At 45.7% G+C, this 13,551-nt stretch overlaps 1 pseudogene; it reads right to left on the reverse strand.

The window, feature by feature from the left end:
* Positions 1-6,000: 6,000 nt before the first annotated feature.
* On the reverse strand, positions 6,001-11,736 carry LOC116868785 (annotated as a pseudogene).
* Positions 11,737-13,551: the final 1,815 nt, after the last annotated feature.

Raw genomic sequence — 13,551 nt, forward strand, 5'->3', positions numbered from 1 at the left:
AAATTGGCAATGAAGAAGTCAAACTCTCTCTCTTCGCAGATGACATGATTCTTTATATGGAAAACTCAAAAGACTCCACCCCCAAACTACTAGAACTCATACAGCAATTCAGTAATGTGGCAGGATACAAAGTCAATGTACAGAAATGAGTGGCTTTCTTATACACTAATAATGAAAACACAGAAAGGGGAATTAGAGAATCAATTCCATTTACTGTAGCACCAAGAGCCATAAGATACCTGGGAATCAACCTAACCAAAGAGGTAAAGGATCTGTACTTGAGGAAATACAGAACACTCATGAAAGAAATTGAAGAAGACACAAAAAGATGGAAGACCATTCCATGCTCTTGGATCAGAAGAATAAACATTGTTAAAATGTCTACACTGCCTGGAGCAATCTATACTTTTAATGCCATTCCGATCAAAATTCCACCAGTATTTTTCAAAGAGCTGGAGCAAATAATCCTAAAATTTGTATGGAATCAGAAGAGACCCCAAATTGTTAAGGAAATGTTGAAAAAGAAAAACAAACTTGGGGGCATCACGTTGCCTGATTTCAAGCTTTACTACAAAGCTGTTATCACCAAGACAGCATGGTACTGGCATAAAAACAGACACACAGACCAGTGGAACAGAGTAGAGAGCCCAGATATGGACCTTCAACTCTATGGTCAGTTAATCTTCGACAAAACAGGAAAAAATATACAGTGGAAAAAAGACAGTCTCTTCAATAAATGGTGCTGGGAAAACTGGGCAGCTATATGTAGAAGAATGAAACTCGACCATTCTCTTACACCGTACACAAAGATAAACTCAAAATGGATAAAAGACCTCACGGTGAGACAGGAGACCATCAAAATCCTAGAGGAGAACATAGGCAGTAACCTCTTTGATATCAGCCACAGCAACTTCTTTCAAGATATGTCTCCAAAGGCAAAGGAAACAAAAGTGAAAATGAATTTTGGGGACTTCATCAAGATCAAAAGCTTCTGCACAGCCAAGGGAACAGTCAGAAAAACAAAGAGGCAACCCACGGAATGGGAGAAGATATTTGCAAATGACAGTACAGACAAAAGGTTGATACCTAGGATCTATAAAGAACTCCTCAAACTCATCACACACAAAACAGATAATCATGTCAAAAACGGGCAGAAGACATGAACAGACACTTCTCCAATAAAGACATACAAATGGCTATCAGACACATGAAAAAATGTTCATCGTCACTAGCCATCAGGGAGATTCAAATTAAAACCACATTGAGATACCACCTTACACCAGTTAGAATGGCCAAAATTAACAAGACAGGAAACATGGGTTGGAGAGGATGTGGAGAAAGGGGAACTGTCTTACACTATTGGTGTGAATGGAAGTTGGTGCCGCCAATCTGGAGAACAGTGTGAAGATTCCTGAAGAAATTAAAAATAGAGCTTCCCTATGACCCTGCAATTGCACTACTGGGTATTTACCCCAAGATGCAGATGTAGTGAAAAGAAGGGCCATCTGTACCCCAGTGTTCATAGCAGCAATGGCCACAGTCGAGTAACTGTGGAAAGAACCAAGATTCCCTTCAACGGACGAATGGATAAGGAAGATGTGGTCCATATACACTATGGAGTATTATGCCTCCATCAGAAAGGATGAATACCCAACTTTTGTATCAACATGGATGGGACTGGAAGAGATTATGCTGAGTGAAATAAGTCAAGCAGAGAGAGTCAATTATCATATGGTTTCACTTATTTGTGGAGCATAAGAAATAACACAGAGGATATGGGGAGATGGAGAGAAGGGAGTTGAAGGAAATTGGAGGGGGAGATGAACCATGAGAGACTATGGACTCTGAAAACAATCTGAGGGTGTTGAAGGGGAGGAGGGTGGGAAGTTGGGTGAGCTTGGTGGTGGGTATTATGGAGGGCACGTATTGCGTGGAGCACTGGTTGTGGTGCATAAACAATGAATTCTGTTATACTGGAAAGAAATTAAATTTAAAAAAAGGAGAAGAAGTAGGGGTGACAGAGGTGGGCACAGTGGGGAGGCAAAGATAGGCATTGTGGTGGCCCCTGGAGCCTTCTCTGTCTGAACGCTGTCCTGGAGAGGCCCAGGACTTTATGCTCTGAGGAAAGAAGACACTCCCTGCCTCCATGATGTCAGAGGAAAGGGATTATGATGAAGGAATAACCATGGGACTTTTATCACTTTTTTTTCACATTACCAAATGGACACACAAGGGGACCATAAGCTGAGAAGCTACTGGGCCAGTTGTTTGAGGTTCCCAGAGCTTATGGAATCCACAAGCATGTGCTCATTCCTGAGGCTCATCCCATCCCAGTTTCACCAGGCTGCATTCCTGCTGACATAGAGGCTCAAAGACATGGTGTGGAATGAGGTTAGAGTTTTGGAGATGGTGATGATTTTTGTTGTAGAGGGTGGAAGGGGCTCCATCCCCATGTTGATGAGACAAGGGATGTGGCAAAGTCCCAGGCTTGACCTTGGGCATGGTGGCTTTCCTCAACTGAGGTCATCTCAAAGCGGGCTGACAGCTGAGGGCCATCTCCTGAGGCCTGGTTTATCACAGGATGCACCATCCTCTGCAGAGCCTCTTCCATCTCACTTGCTTGGGAACAGGACATGGATTAACTTCATCCACCACTGAGGTCTTAAAGCTACCCAACTTCACCCAAGCACCCAGAGTTCCCTGACTCCACCTGATCTAACCTGGGCTTCACTAATTGGAAACATTTAGAGTGAATATCATGGGGTACTAAGAAGCAGGTTGTTCTGGAATCTCTGAGTGACAGGCTTTGGAGTGAGCTCTAGCAGAGGACAGAGGACAGAGAAAGGAAGAGGAACCTTAGACTTGTGAAGTAAGATAAAATCTGGGTAGAGAGACACAGACATCTCCCCACCTCACATTTCCTTGAATTGCCCTCCAAGTGGCAGTGATCCAGCTGAGGACAAGATGTTGACATTTTTTTAGAATAGAGTCACTTTTTTGGAACAGTTTTACATTTAGAGAAAAACTGAGGCAATCACACAGAGTTCCAATATATAGGTGCATACAGTTTCCCCTCTTTATAGCATTTTACAGTAATTTGTTGCATCTGTTATAATTAGTGAACCAATATTGGAGCATTGTTATTAACCAAAATCCAGAGTTTGATTTTGTCTTAGCTTTGGCTGTTATAACAAAAGAGCATAAGCTGAATGCCTTGAAACAACAGGAACTTATTTCTCACAGTCCTGGAGGCTGGAAGTCTGTGATCAGGGTGCCATGATAGTTGGGTTGTGATGAGATCTCTCTTTGAAGTTGCAGACTTCCAACGACTTGTATTTTCCCCTGGTGGATGGAGTGATCTGGCTGTCTGCCCCCTTTTCATGAAGGCAATGATCCCATTCATGGAGACTCCACCATCATGACCTCATCATCTTCAAAGTCCCCATCTCCAAATCCTATGAACGATGGAGAGATACAACCATTCAGTCCAGAAGAGATTTCCTTAGTTTTCACTCCATGTCCCCTTCTGACCAGAATTCCATGGAGTATACCACATTACATTTCCTTGTCATGTCTCTTTAGGCTCCTCTCAGCTGTGAGAGCTACTTGGACTTTCCTTGATGGTGATGGCCTGACAGCTTTGAGTGCTGCTCAGGTATATGGTGGAATGTCCCTCATTGCAATTTGTCAGATGCTTTTCTCATACACAGACTGGGGGAGTGGGTTTAGGGAGGAAGGTCACAGAGGAAAAGTGTCATTTTCATCACTTTATATCAGGAAGCACATTGTGGCCATGGTTTATGACTATTGGTAAACTCGTGAGCACATGGCTGGACTGTATTTGTTAGGTGTTCCCTCTGTAGTTACTCCCTATTCCTCCTTGCCATTCTGTCGTCTTTGGAGGGGAATCACACCAGTGCCTGTGCTCCAGGACTAGGCAGTTAAGCTCCCTTCTGAGGGTGAAATGTCTGCATAAATCATTTGGAACTTTGCTGACAGGACAGCAAAGTTTATTAATTTATTCAGTTATTTACTTATATCAATATGGGTTCAAAGATATTTATAAGTGTGGTTATAATTGGTTTTAGTCAATTCAGGAAGCTGTAACAAAACATTCCAGACTGGGTGACTAGGAAGCAAAAGAGAGCACTTGCTCATAGTTGAGGAGGCTGGAGTCTGAGATCATGGAGCCAGCATGGTTGGGAGAGGGCCCTCACAGATTTCTCCCTTTGTCCTCACATGGCCGAAGTGACTGGGGATCCCTGTGGGGGTCTCCTCTATAAAGGCTAATCCCACTCATGAGGGTGGAGCACTTGTAACCTGCTCACCTTCTGGAGTGCTGCCCCACCTCCAACAGCATCATGTGGGCTTGAGGATTCTAACACTCAGTTTTGTGGGGACTCGAACATGTAGACCATAACAGAACCAGATACTACTTTACTTATTTGTTGCCCAAACTCTTGCACATTGGTCACTGGGAGCTCTTCCAGAAGGTTCCTGTACCCATTCTTGTACTCCAATCAGTGGGTTATTGTTTTGTTTTTTGAAAATCCACCTGCTTGCTTTCTGGAGGATATGAAGTTCTGATAGAACTTTCAAAGACAACGAAGATAGAGTAGTATTTATTGATATGGTTTTAGGTACATGTACCAGTATTGAATGAAGTGAAATGATATTTTAAAATCCAACATCTGGTAGAAACTGATGTTTTCAATTACCTGTTCCCAATTTATGTTTTAAAAATGTGATGGCCTAACACATGGCTATCATTGTTTGACAACTAATGACTGAATTTGTGTGGTGCAGGCATGCACGAACATCAGTCATCACAGGTCAGTTAAATACCATCAGCCCCCCAACACATGATTTCAGTTTCATTTGTCATGGAGGAATTTTCCATGAGCAATTTCATGAAGTACAAACTTTGCCATCAACTCTTCCTCAGACCACAAATCTCTATGTAGCCAACAGGTGCTCATCACGATAAGTAAGCATCACATCTTTCAAGGCCGGAAGTGGTGGTTCTCTGTGACTCTGTTACTCAATTTACCACAGGCAGCAATGAAGGTGGTCATGTTGTCTCCTGTTCTCCCAATGAGGGACCAAGGTGACATTATACAAAAGTGAATAGTGGCCAAATGGAATTGGCATAAAGCTGAAAGTATGATGGAGAAATGAGAAGAGTTGAGGCTTCAGGTAGTGTTGAAATTGATTGCGAGTGGGGCTCATGAGGGCACCAGGGGAATGGTGACAGGGGTGCTTGTCCCCAGAATGTGGATATGCAGCCAGAGGAGCAGAGTGAGACAAGCTTACCATGTCATTGAAGAAGGTGGTGGGAGAGAGGGTGAAAATGTCCAAGAGGATGTGACGCCAGAAAAATTCAAATTAATATTGTAAGGATTCCAAAACATTGAAAGTACAAGGGATGGAATGTTGGAAGCTGATCCCACTTGAGACTGAAGTGAGGTAATTCAGACCTTGGCCCTATATGGTCAACCATGTAATCAGAAGAAGATTTGCACTGTGTAAACTATTGATGAAGATTCTTTACAAAAAAAAAAAAAAAACCAGAATGCTTCCCCTTTCAGTGTTTCTAATATTTGAAATGACAATACACCCAATAAATAATGGTTCTATTGTTTTTTCAGTTTCCTATACATTCATCATTGACATTTGGAAACTTTCTGTGTTTTAAAAACGTTTTTAAAGGTCACAGAAAAATTGTTATTCTCCCACTGATTGTTGAGATCACTTTGCGTGGTTTCAGCTGCACCATCAGTGTTTTGTCCTGCGCTACTTTGCAAAGTGAGCACTTCCTCCACTTATCATGTCAGCTAATCCGAAGTTCTAGGGAAACAGTTTAATTAGGTTATGAGCTGTGGAAACACAGAGTAGGAGAAAGGAATTGATATTTTATACAGAGTGGTTTTTGGAAGGGACTTTTTAATAAGGTGACGTTTAAACAGAAATTAAAAGAGGGAGAGAGTGTCATGCAGATCTTTAGGGGGAAGGAGCAGAGGAATGACACAGTTCGACTTCCATTGCTATGGAATCACTGTAGCTGAAACTGCAGAGCTGTAAGAGACGAAGAATGGTCCAGAAAGGAGTAGTGGTGACCAGGACCAGGGAGCAGGCTTGGGGTGAGCAGTGTACAGATTCTGGGTGGAGCTCACTGGTTTTGGGAGGAGGCTTGCACTCACTCCTGAGAACATTTCAGGAATTTTATAAGGAGGTTGTTAAACGCTGTTAGCTTGCCATTGGTCACATTGGGAGTATTGACACCATGGAAGTCCACAAGCACTACAAATCAGGCTTCTTTCCCTTTCTCTGAGTAGATTACTTCACATTTACCATCTGGCCACTGCAAACAGCATTCTGAAGGCAGAATTGAATAGGGGATATAAAGTAAGAAAACCAAGGATGGCTCCAGGCTTCTGAACTGCTAGCTCATGTACATGAGCGCTGGGGCTGGGAAGGATGAAGGTGACAGAAGAGCTAGTGTTCCCATCACAGGGAGGAGGGCATCTTGTCCCTGGGACTGAGGAGTAGGACATGTAGACAAAGAGGAAGGAGAATCATTTCTCTTCCTCAAACCAGGATGAGATTCATTTTATTTAAGACCCAGTGAAGAACCTCAACAAGGGTAGAATGTCTGGGGGTTGGCAGAAATAACTCCCAAGAACATGTACGTGAGCATGTAGTTCATGGCCACAGTCCCCAGAAGATGAATGAGAGACACCTGGTAAGTGTAGATGTGACTCTTTCTCACATTCAGGCAGATATCTGTGCATCAGTGCCCAGAGAAAGTTCCCATGGCCTCTGCTGAGGACCTGGCATGTAGACCCAGCTCTGGGGGCATCAAGAATTGTGAGAAGAAGAAGAAGGGACTGTGGACAGGTAGGTCTCGGGAGGAAGCAAGGTATTTGGGGGCAGAGTTGGGGAAGCTTCTCGTTGTTCCTTGTCTTTGGCTTGGCCCCTCAAGGACGGAAGAAGCAGAGACTGAGGGTGGCATATAGTAGGGCAGGAAGGGAGGAGCTGTGGGACCTATGTTCACAGTTGATTATTTGCTCATCATTCCAGAAATGTTCCCAATGTGTTTCTTATGTTCTTGGTGCTATTTTACTCTTGGGACACATGTTGTGAAAGGACAGACAGCCAATGATAGAGGACTCTGCCACTTAAGCTTCCTCCCTTTGGTCTTGAACCCCCATCCCCATCCCCTCCAGTATAACCCACATAGGGTCATTGGAAGCTGTCCTCAGAGCAGCCCTCTGGCACCTGTCAGCCTTCCTCTAAACACAGATATCTTGACGCCAAAGGAGCCCTAGTCTCTATAATCTAGTGATGGTCTCCAAGGGATCCTCCCACCCAGCTGCCTCTCATTCAGCCTCTCTGCCCACTTCCTTCCCAGAATCCCTAGGACTCTGTCCACACTCTTTGATAGGCTTTGACCCTGCCCACCTTTTATAGGCTAAACACCCCCTCCCCCAACACCTCAGGGAATTGGAACTCTGAGACTCCCAAGGGTATCAAGGAAGATGTGTCACGTGTTCTTTACTCCAGGTGGGCACTGACCCCGGGTGACCTGTGGACTGACCCTCTCCCTGACCTGGCTCTTTCTGGGACTAACCTTGACCTTCCCTCCCTGACCCACAGCTTACAATCAGGCCCTCGCTTCTTGTGGACATAGATAGCAGAGACAATGATGAGCAGCAGCAACTTCGGGCCCAGGGTGACAGCTATCAGGAATGGAGTAGATGGCCTCGACTCTGGAAAAGAAGGGATAGGAGGCACCATCAGAGGGAGGCACCCTGGAATCCATTCCCTGGGTCCTCCACTACTCTATCTGAAGTGACTCAGGCTTATCAACGCTCTGAAGCTCATGAATTCTTCCCCTGCTCAAGGCAGAATTTGGAGTAAGACGTTCCTCACCTCACTCACCCCTTTCTCACTGCCAGGTGTCCTTCTTGAGGGAAGAGGTGGGGAGAAGGACCAATCAGGAATGGGTAAGTTTGGTTTACTGAATTGGTCCTCACACCCACTGGGGCAGGTCATACAGCCTCTTTCTGATAAGCCAACAGGCTCCTAGTTTACAGAGGGTGGACAGATGAGGTGGCTCAGATCCAGGGAAACCCCTCACTGCTGGCCTGCAGGATGACTCTGAGACCTTGTCTTTGGACCAGGACAAAGCCAAACTCTCTGAGTCATAGGACCAAATGTCCACCTGGCCTCAAGTGGAGTGAGAATAGATGTCACGGTCAATGGAGTTAAGGCTGCCCTGCTTTGCTCCATGCACACTGTTTGACAATTCCCATGTACAGAGGTGAAGAGTCAGTCCTTAAGGTGACCTGACCTCAGGAGACCTGCTGGCTGGACAATATCCTGGGGAGACAAGGAAATTCGGTCTAATGCTCAGGAGAATTTCAAATGCCATCCAGCTCACTTGTACACCATTGCCACTGTCAGCCGAAGTCTTTCTGTTGGACCTAGACTGTTGGATCTGGAAGGACAGCTTCTGATTTTTTTACTTTGTACATAGACCCATTTTTGGTTTTATATTTGAATTTAAAGAATCCAAATATTTTTTTTTGAAATATATAGAGTAATCTTAAAGGAAAGAGTATGTTCTCACCATATTTGCCACTGGCATGTTAGAGGATAGCAGGTCTCTTCTGGGTGGGGCCCCTGGACTTTTTCTGAGGTGAAAGAGCTGTGTTGCCCATGTTTGCCCCTGTTTCTAGAGGGGAGCCGGCAACAGAAGGCTGGTGGAAGTGAGAGTACAGAGGCTAAGCTAATCCTCTCCATTTAAAACAACTCATGAAGAGCACTCACCTTGCTACCTCTCTGTCAGTAATTGAGTCTTACCATGCTGAGTTGTGTCAACATCACCCTTTGCCAGTCCTGCCTCCTTCGCGCTCTCACACAGGTGGATCGGGCAGCAACACACAGTGAGCTTTCTCTTTTCTCGTGTCATCTGAGTCTCCCTCATGGGTCACCTGATGTGTAGAGTTTGTCTGCTTGGGGTCTGGAAAGCCAACTCTAATGGGCACAATTGGACCTAGGTCTCTATCTGCCAGCTGGTCATGAGGCCCCCAGCCCTGTGGGAGGTAGAGCAGGGTAGGTGCTGGCTTGCCCTGTCCGTGTCACTGCTGAACCTCACCGTGGTGACCTGGGCTGATGTAAGCAGAGGAGGGGATTATCCTGCCATTCTGCAAATGATGTGATAATTACAAGAAATATGGATTGGGTGACTGTTGTTGGGGGAGAAGCTATGGGACTTAGGAGAAATTCACTGTTGCTCAGTGAAGGAGCAACACCACACAACAGCGGAAAGACTCCGGATGCTCTTACACGTGAGAAGCCGTGTCCTCCAGGAACACGCTCGACACTTCACCAGATGTTTGCATAGCTGTCTGATCTGGGGGTGCAAAGCTAGCCCGTCTCTTCCCATGTTTTCTTAATGTTTACTGCCGAAAAAGAGAACCATACAAGATTTACAAGAGTTTCAAGGAGAGGGTGGGCACTTTCTCCACTTTGACCAGCACAGTGAGTGTGCAGAGAGCAGGCCTGTGAGTCAGGCTGTGGCTTATTTCCCTGCTCAGGCCGGGTCTGCTGAGCCTCAGTGTCCTCATCTGTAAATGGGCTGAGATGGTCCCTCCAGCTTCATTCATTCTCATCTAGGGCATCCCCTGTGTGGGCAGCTTGGGGAAGAGGAAGGAGAGCTCTCCCAGGAGGAACAGATATGCCCAGTGCTGGAGCCATATACTAGCGCTGGTGCCCAGGCAAGGGATGTACGACTGGGAACTCCTGTAACACCTGCACAATCAGGATAAAACCATCCACATGCCTATGTCCAAGAGCTGAGGGGAGATTCAGTGCTCTTATGTGAGTCAGTCCCTGAATTGCATGATGCTTTTCTGCACAGACCCACAACAAATGTCCAACCTCTGGCATCTTCTCCATCCTGGGCTCTCAGCATAAACATTGAGTTTATACCTCTTCTCACTGTGATTCTTCTATATTGAAAGAGAGACATGCCCCACCTCACTGTGCTGGGTGCATTTGTCCACAGGAAGGGAAGGGATCGTGAGCTTCATAAGAAAGGAGCCCTTCCCTGTTTTTTTTTCTGCTTCCCTTGCATGCAGACCAGAGCCTGCACACAGCAGGTGCTCAGTAAGTGTTGAGTTAGAGAAGAGTCAGCCACATGGAGGGGATACTCTCTGGAGGCAGGAGTAACATTGGGTCATGTGACTGGGCTAGTCACTCAGACTGTAAGCCCCTCATCCCTGGAACTAGAGGGCTGGTTGGGATTGCAAAAGGCAAGAACTGTGGACCCACAGACTGGGGTTCTAGACTTTCCCACCATTTATCAGGGGCCTTGAGTAAGCAACAGGACCTCTCCAGGTCTCAACTTCCCTGATCCGTGGAAGGGGCTGAAGTCGGGGACACCCACCACAATGCCTGATTCTTAGCTTTTGCCCAGACATTCTTACTGACTTGTTATCACAACCAGGGACAAAGGAGGCCTAGGCCATACTCACCGCTCACAGTGACCAGAGTGCCTGGTCCAGACTTAAACTCCACATCAGGGGTCCCTTTCTGGAACTTCACACAGTAGTAGGTTCCAGTGTCTGCTGGGGTGATGTTACTGATGTGGATGGAAAAGTCCACATTGTTTCTCCTTGTGGTGTCGGAAGCATTTGTTACTCGGGAGGAAGTGGCCTCCTTTGAAACTGAAGATTAACTCCCGGCCTGGCCCTGTCCCCCTGAACCACTGAGTCGGCCCTGTGGGGAGCAGGGAGGTCATGGTACAGCGCAGAGTGGCTGTCTGTCCAGCTTTGACAGACACTGACTTGTCAGGCTGGATCGCCTGCAGCCCTGCCTCACCGGCCACACCTGGAGAGAAAACAGAGCAGTTGCCTAGTCATCCTGCCTTAATCCTTCATGTCTCCTCACGTGTTTATGCACAACAGCTCCCTGAGAGTGTGCGACTGGTAGCAGCCCTCGCCCCGACCCTGTAAAGGGAGATCCCATCACAACTGAGGAAACAAAGACACAGAGAGGCTCAATGATGTTGCACAGACCCATTTGAATTTTCAGCTGGATTTCTTGCCTTGGTGACTAGCTAGTCTCTGGAGACATCGAGAAACACAAACTCATTAAGTGAAGTTATAGTACATGTTAAACTTCAGTAACTATTTGGCACCTAGGAACATGCAGCACATCATTAACAAGAGTTTATGAGTACACACAGCACAGTGGAACCCAGGAGACCTCTGCGTGTGATGTGGGATGTCTCTCCTTCTATTTGTTTCTGATGTTTCTGCACGTGGCCTCCACTGAGGAGCCAGTCAGCATAACATGGTTAACAAGATGAACTGTGGAGCTGAGTGGGCTGAACATGAGCCCCAGTAGCTCCACTGACATAAGTAGGTGGCACTGGGCTGGTTGCTCTCAATGCCTCAGTTTCCCCATCTGCAAGTCAGGAGTACAGTCATAGCTACCAGGCAGGGCTTCTGCGGAGTGTCTGGGTAGCACACCTGTGTTTACCTGGAGGCCCTAAATGCCCAGGACAGGGAGAGGTTTAGGAGGCAGGGAATGGGGAATCTCCCTCAGGACAATGCTCACCTGTGAGTCCCAACAGCAGAGCCAGCAGCAGGTGAGGAGGAGGGCAGGGTCTAGAGGCAGGGGCCCACATTGAGGAGGCCTGAGAGTCCCGCTCTCTGCAAATGTGTGTGCTAGAGTGATGGGGCCTTTGTTCTGTGGGGAGGAACAGCCCGCCCCACTTGTGATAGAAGAGGAAGGAAGCATCTTTGATGCAGTAACAGGGTTGTGAGGCAGCGATCTGCTTCTGGATTGTGAAACAGACATCAGGCAGAGAGACCTCACATGGTGAGAGGGGCCCCTTCTTACATTTTGTTTTTTTTAATTTTTAATTATAATCATGTTTTGTTAGTCACCATATAGTACATGATTAGTTTTTGACATACTGTTCCATGAGTCATCATTTGCGTATAATACTCAGAGTCCCATTGCAATCCATGCTCACCCATCCCCCCACTCCCCACCCCTTACAACCCTCTGTTTGATTCCCGGAGTCCAAATCTTTCATTGTTGGTCTCCTGCTCTGATACCCCCCCAACTTTTTTTCCCTTCCTGTTCCTAATGTCCTCCATGCTATTCCTTATGTTCCAAAAATAAGTGAAACCATATGAGAGTTGACTTTCTCTGACTTATTTCACTCAGTATAATCTCCTCCACATCATCCATGTTGATGCAAAAGTTAGGTATTCCTTTCTGATGGCTGAGTAATATTCCATTGTACATATGAATCACATCTTCTTTATCCATTCATCTGTTGTAGGGCATCTCGCTTCTTTCCACAGTTTGGCTATTGTGGATATTGCTGCTATGAACATTGGGGTGTCTGTGGCCCTTCTTTTCACTACATCTGTATCTTTGAGGTAAATGCCCAGTAGAGCGATTGCTGGGCCAAAGAGTAGCTCTATTTTCTACTTTTTGAGGAACCACCACACAGTCTTCCACAGGGGCTGTACCAACTTACATTCCCACGAACAGTGTGAGATGGTTCCCCTTTCTCCACAACCACTCCAGCATTTGTTGTTTCTTGTCTTATCAGTTTTTGCCATTCTAACTGGTCTAAGGTGATATCTCAATATGGTTTTGATTTCAATTTTCCTGATGGCTAATGATGATGAGCATTTTTTCATGTGTCTGTTAGCCATTTGTATGTCTTCTCTGGAGAAGTGTCTGTTCATGTTTTGTGGCCCATTTTTTGACTTGATTATTTGTTCTCTGGGGGTTGAGCTTGAGAAGTTCTTTATAGATCTTGGATACCAGCCCTTTATCTATAGTGTCATTTGCAAATATCTTCTCCAATTGTGTGGGTTGTCTCTTTGTTTGTTGTTGTTGACTGTTACCTTTGCTCTGCAGAAGTTTTTATCTTGATGAAGTCCTTAAAGTTCATTTTTCCTTCTGTTTCCATTGCCTTTGGAGATGTGTCTTGAAAGAAGTGGCTGTGTCCGATGTCAAAGAGGTTACTGCCTATGCTCTCCTCTAGAATTTTGATAGTATCCTGTCTTACATTGAGGTCTTTCATCCACTAGATTTTAAGCTAAAGACCGTAGTTAGAGATACAGAACAACACTATATCATTCTTAAAGGGTCTATCCAACAAGGGGATCTAACAATTGTAAATATCTATGCTCCCAACATGGGAGCAATCAACTATAAAAGGCAACTGTTAACCAAAATAAAGAAACATATTGATAATAAAACATTAATACAGGATATCTCAACACTCCACTCTCAGCAACAGACAGATCCATCTAAGCAGAAAATCAACAAAGAAACAAGAGCTTTGAATGACACAGTGGTGGTCTGGAGCTGCCCAGACAGCCGCCACTGCTGCCGTGGTTTTGGATACAAGCAAAAGATCCTGCGTCCCCAGGGACCGTGACTCGGAGCCTGCTCTGCCAGCAGCCAAGGGGGGATTTATATGGGCTCTGCAACACCCACAGAAGAACAGAC

This window comes from Lontra canadensis, unplaced genomic scaffold (assembly GCF_010015895.1).
Source record: "Lontra canadensis isolate GAN:19392208 unplaced genomic scaffold, GSC_riverotter_1.0 scaffold16, whole genome shotgun sequence".
Taxonomy (NCBI): domain Eukaryota; kingdom Metazoa; phylum Chordata; class Mammalia; order Carnivora; family Mustelidae; genus Lontra; species Lontra canadensis.